Below are 6,684 nucleotides of genomic sequence, written 5' to 3' on the forward strand. Positions count from 1 at the left end.
CCCCTGGCCAGGACAGGATTTGTGGCGACTAGTGTCATGTAACAGACTTGGCAGTCCAGTGGTTAGAGCGCTCGGGCAGCTGCCGTAACTGCTGGGCTAACATAGGTAGCAGCTGACTCACCTGAGACACCATTGGAGGTAGGTGTGGTTGTGGTTGGCGTGGGCGGAGTTTCACTGAAACGAAAAGTTTTATTTCTGGGCATAAATTCAGGCTAACAAACTTGTATTTAATATAAAGGACCACTCAATAGTGCCAACAGTAATATTTTATCATATAGTGTGCCTACCTTTGCTCTCTAAGTGTTAAAGTAGCATGATAAGGAACCTGTAGCCCTCCCACTGTCTTTATGGGTGACCCCGCGAGGAAAGTTGACCATTGAGCAGGGTTGATGGTTTATCCCTTGAGGTCCACGTGGCAGGACCCAAGGGATAAACCATCAACCCTGCTCAATGGTCAACTTTCCTCGCGGGGTCACACACAATAGGACAGTGGGAGGGTTAAAACATCCATGAAACACAGAGTAAAAGGGATGCGGTCCGGTTTCCGTCCGGCTTCCATGTAGACCAAAAATCTTTGATTCCAGTCAGAGCATCACTCCGGCTGTGGTGGGGTGTGGATCTAGATGCAGAAATCTGGAACGTTTCTGCTTGGAGTCTATTTTTTCCAAGTGCCACATGTGGATTGTCATGAAGTTGAAGAAATGACATGAGCTAGACAGGAAGTGAGCCGTGTTTCACCAAGGTGCGTGTATATTTCAAAATAAAACCCCCGTTGCATTATTTTAACCGGCTTTGGTTTTATTATTAGCGACGGGGATATTAGTTCACAGAGTGTGAAAGGTCATGGTATTCTTAAACGTGTTGTGTCAGATTTCTAATCACTTGATGCTCAGATGGGAGCAGATTTCTGGAGACGTTGATGAACCGCAGTGTGTTTGAATGGCGGTCCATACGGACGCCGTACAGAAACGGAACCGCCTCTGTTCTGCACTCGGTGAGAACAAAGCTTCTGGAACTCAACCTGACAAGATGCAAAAGCAAGTCTTACTTGTCCACTTGTGGTCTGGAGATTAGGTCTTGCAGGTTCAACTCAGGACCGGAGGGGTGTGGGCTGGCCTGGGAATGCCTGGGGTTCCGCCTCGAGAGCTGGTGAAGGTGGCTGGAGAGGATGGTCTGGTCCTCCATGGTGGGACGGCTGTCTCTGTGATGGATCCTGATAAGAAAAGACTCCAAACCAATCATTCAGAGATCTTCAGTGAGCCTGAAATGAAACTTTTCCTGTGAAACTCTGATTTAATTTTCTTCATGGTCACAGGTTTCCCTGCTGAGTTTTTTCCCCCGACTCCTGCCGTGCAAGTCGCTGACTCGACTGGAAGGTTAGAAGGTTCATGAAAAATGTAGGCAGATCCAGAAACATTTTCACACGGGTTTGTTTCTGTAGAGCTGACGTCTGTCCCTGTGCGGGAATAAACGTTAAAATAGGACCAGTTGGTTTTCAAACCTCCCCCCCCCCCCCCCCACACACACACACACACAGAGTTTCTCAGCTTACCACTCACCCTTCATGCTTTCCCCACACCCAAACACTTCCTGTCTCACACTGAGAAGCTTCCTGTGCTAATGGAGTGTGAACTAAAGGAATCAGATGGTGTGGCCGTTCAAGACAGCTGAGCTGCACACACACATACACACACACACCCTCGACGTAAAGGAGCATCATCACAGAAGTAGGTCAGGACACTTGAGGACTGTGAGCGGCGAGAATAACGCCGCTGCTGCTTCTCGTCTGGCTGCAGCAACGACACTCAGATGCTCTCAGACTGAAGACCTGCTGCACTGAAATATGGATGCTGTCAGGCAGGAGGAGGGTCCTCAGACCGGCTAAACCTGTTTACCACTTTTCTCTACTGCATGCATGTTTTTGGTCTGCAGAACACCTGCACGTCCACGGCAAAAATTATAGTTTAATTGGTTTCTTTAATAATCAATTTTTTTAAAAGTCATTGAAAAATTAAATAAAAACCTTGAAACCAAATTAAAACTACAAACTAAAAAATAAAATCAATAGCTTTTTTTTCTTTTTTGCTAAAAGCTGAATAAATCAAATCACATTTTTTGTTTAAATAAAAAAATTGCTCTGAAAATGATTTTAAGGTGTGGATCACTGAAAAACCATGCTTCAATGGTTATCTCCGATTCTAACGGGTCACTCTGAGTGTTTCATGCAGGCTGAACATGAAAATAGTCTCCTACACCTATCTCCTGCAGTAGCTTCTGGTAGAAAACAGACGGTGAAACTCTAGGATTAGAAAATCCTGACAGATCTACGTCACACTGTTACTTAACATTCATGGACTCACCCATCTGGACTCACAACGGGGAAGGCTGTTGTTGGTTTAGTGTCCAGGAAACAGCAGGGAACGTCTCAGCTAGTAGAAGCTAACCGTTAGCGTTAGCAACTCCACCATACGGCAGAACTCCTCCAGGCTTGTGTTATTTGTGAAGCTAAAACATCAACGTTGCAGAGCAAACAGAGTCAGTGGTAGGTCAGTGGTAGAGTCGTGCTGCTGTTAGCGAATCAGAGGAGAGAAGTCCACATGTCAGGAAGTAAGACTCCAATCCTGATTGAAGCACAGCTCTGATGTCGCAGACTGGTCCTGCTGGGCCAGGGCTTTGTGGTGCCCTGAGTGCTGCCTGCAAGGCATTCATTCTTCTAGAGACCACTGCTACGAGTAATCCACACCTTCAAAACTGGACATTTTGTTTGATGGAAACGTATTTAAATTTTATTAACAGAAATAAAAAATCTCCAGTTTTTTGCTCTGCAAACTTTTCTTTACATAGTTTTTTTTTTCTAACTGATAACTAGTTTTGTGGGTGGAGCCTTGTTGGGGTGACCAAAGATCTCACTTCATCAGCTGATGTCACTGAAGTGAACCCAATACATTATTACCACCTCTGAGCGCTCGGAGTAGTTGACTACTATTGTGGGCAGTAGTAGGTACACCTGTGCACCACTCATGATGTCGGATCAGCATCTTGATGTGGCACACCTGTGAGGTGGGATGGATTATCTCAGCAAAGCAGAAGTGCTCACTATCACACATTTAGACTGATTTGTGAACAATGTTTGAGAGAAATGGTGATATTGTGTATCTGGAATGAATTTTAGATCTTTAAGTCCATCTCATGAAAAATCGGAGCAGAAACAAAGGTGTTGCGCTTGACCTTCACCGGTTAATTACTCAGCATTCCAGGTGCAGCATATTTGGTTTAATTAGTTTAACTGGCTTACACTGGAAATGCACCATGCATCTCTTTGATGAGTCAACAAGATTACATTTTGGGCTTTACTACCAATCAGCCACGAATTTGCCCTCGATTTATTGCAGCATCGCCACAAAGTGATCAGACATTTGCCATATCTGTCTGAAAATGTTTTTTAAATGATGCAGGTAGAGAAGCTGGAAACTGACAGGATGCTTTATGCCTGAAGTGAAGCTAGCCACCTCAAGGACATGAAAACACGAGGCTATGTGGGCATCAGCATCATGAGCAAGATGGAGAAAAGCGCTGAGAGGAGAACGCTTCTCTACCATAGCAACCTCCAGAAGGTCCAGACAGCAGCACATCCTCCACCATGTTTAACCAGCCGGGCTGCGGCAATATTCCTGCCGAACGGCATAGATTTACATTCTCGATGGTTTGGAAACATGAGATGTAAGGACACATCTACAGATTTGTTCCTGCTCAGAGGTTTGGAGTATTCTGATACGGATGGAAAAAAACCTTTCACTGGCAGGCCAGGTGAGAGACTAGTCACTGAAAATCGTTGTTAAAGACGATGCAGCCGTTTGGATGAAAGGTTAAACATATATTAATATTATTTTTGTACATTAGCATGATAAGTTAAAAGCCTTATTGCTTTAAATGAATTAAAACATGAAAAAAATATCTTTTTGTGTGGAAGTTAAAGGGTTAAATCACCAACATCTGAAATCAAGCATCTTCCTGCTTTTTGTAGTTTTTCTTCTCCAGGGAACATCTGGAGCAGCAGAGCAGCTGTTTCCCAGCGTGATGGTTAAAATGTTGTTTCACAGCTTTCTCATCTGGTCAAATAAAAATCTGCTGGATCAGGATCAAACTCGCGGCTGAAATCCTGATTTCCAACAGGCTCGCGTGTTATTTTATCAATATTTACATACATTAAAATTGACCAGAGAGACTGGAAAACTAACCCCGTAGCTCAGGGGTGGCCGCACCTTTCCAAGACGAGGGGCGCGCGACGTTTTCAGGGGCCACAAAAATGTGACGTAAAAAAAAAATTTTCATTTGCAATGCTCAAAAGGTATAAAAATGAGTGAAAATCCAGAAATTCAAATCAAAGAAAGAAGTTCTATAAATGTACGCAAGAGCCACACAAAATCACTCCAAGGGCCACAAATGGCCCCAGGGCCACGCTTTGGACACACCCGCTGCATGTAGGACAGGATCTCAGCTTAATACCATTGAAAATTTATTGTGATATCTGATAGTTTTTACATTAGAGTGAAAACAGACGTGTGAAATGGCTTTACTCACACAGAATGTAAAGCAATGCTGTCAAATCAAAGCGTAGAATATTCGACTTTAAATTTAGGAGAAAATAAAAGTAAAACAGGCACCACTTAAAGCCTTTATAAATACAAACATGCTTTAGACCTTAAACCGCAGTTTTAACAGTCCTAAGAAAATCAAATAAAACTAAAACTTGTGCAGTCGTTTCCCGTTTGCCTGTCCCGCCTTTCAGCTGAAGCACCAGCTAGCCAGTGTCACAAAAACAGAAAAACAACGAAAGTAAACAGTTTTCAGCAGCAAACATCTGCATTTGTGTTTCCATCCAGGCTGCTTCGATGCCGTTACACATTCCACAGAAAGACCAACTTTCTGCTGTTGGATTTGGTTTAGAAACCGGAATCTCCGGGAGCCCATCATCCCGCTTCCTGCCCAGCGACACGACGGTCCGTTCAACAGAACCGGGTCTTTTTTGGTGCCGGGAGCCGCTTTTGTTGGTTCAGCCTGCGCTGAATGAGGGGGTGGATGGAGGGAACGCAGAGGTTACTTCGGACAAACCGGCTGGGTGTGAAATATTTAACGGGGACCTGCTGCAAGATTCAGAACCCAGTTCTGCTCATCTAAATCAGAACCGGGGGCTGCAAACGTTAACGGTGCGTTCAAGTGCAGCAGCTCTTTGGGTTTCTCGTAACATTTCTCACTTTCCTCGCATTCTCTGAGCAGATATCTCAGCTAAAATCATCAGTAAAACCAAGAAAATTCAACAGAAACACATTTCTAAAATGGGAATAAAAATCACATTAAAAGCACCAGCAATTGTTAGTTTAACAACGTTTAAAACTCTCAGCCGAGGCTAATTTGGGACTTCAAACATTATCTAAATTTTAAAAAGCTGCATTATAATCAGAGAAACGGGAGAAGCAGGCGGAAGAGTTCAAACCACTAAACCAACGAACAGAAAAGTTTCACTTTTTGGGGAAAAACAAGCAGAAAAGGGAGAAATACAATCAGATTTCCAGAGCCAGCGTTGCTGCGAAGGACCTCCAACATGGCCGCCACCCGGAAGGCGTCGGCACGCAGGAGACCCCGGGGGTCTCGGTGAAGGCTTTTCCTGTGACGCGGCGGGAGATTCCAGCTCGCCCTCGACGTCAGTGCGGCTCCACAGAGACCTAAAACACCGGCCCTCCAACGGGCTTCTCACCACGCAAGCTAAATAAACAAGCCAACAGAAAAACAAACAAACAAACAAGAACGGGGACAAATCACTTCCAAACTAACTGGACTGGCTGGCGACTACAAACCAGCGACGGTGAAAGCAAAACGCTGCGAAGGAGAGAAAACGGAGGAGAGGGTAAACATTCGCCATCATGTGCAGCCGTGCACGCTGGCTAAAACGCACGTGCGCGTACACACACACACACACACACATACAGTCAAAAGTACAGTGAACAAAAGTGCTTCAAGTAGGGGAAGTAAAAGAACTAACCCGGTAGAAATACGTATAAAACCTTAAATATGTTTATGTACAAAAACTAAAACGGGCCAATTTCTCAGCTGTTTTCAAGTAGTTTCATTGCTTTCTGCGAAGGGTTGCATTGTCTCTGTTCCAGGAGAAAAGGTTGTGTGATCTGACTGACCTCGCCGGCAAAGTAATCAATCACCGCTGAACACCCCACCTGCTTTTCGCACCATCTAACCCTTTAATACACTGAATCTGTGGGTGTGCACCTCTAGACGTTACTGTAGAAAATATATTCGTGAATATTGAGTTTTCTCACAAAAACAGAAGAGAAGGGACTGATTCTTCTGAGAAGTTTGTTGAAAAGTGTTGCTTCGAGGGCCACGTCGAACCAAAACGAGGGAAGACACATCCGGGGCTTTCTGAGTTACGCGCCGCACAACAACAACGAAAATCCGGGACAGGGGCGGCCGGCAATGTTTTGAAGAGGCACAGGATTCATCCAGCATGGAGGCAAATCCCCGACGGTCCAAACGCTCCGCCAGCGGGAAAACGAGGAGTGGAGAAGTCTGAAAGAAGTGGGAGAATTTTCCCAGAACAGCAGCAAAGAATAAATACTAGACTCTGTACTCAGAAGTGGGTGCAAAAGTTACAAGTCGATGCTAAAAACC

Source organism: Nothobranchius furzeri, chromosome 10 (assembly GCF_043380555.1).
Source record: "Nothobranchius furzeri strain GRZ-AD chromosome 10, NfurGRZ-RIMD1, whole genome shotgun sequence".
Taxonomy (NCBI): domain Eukaryota; kingdom Metazoa; phylum Chordata; class Actinopteri; order Cyprinodontiformes; family Nothobranchiidae; genus Nothobranchius; species Nothobranchius furzeri.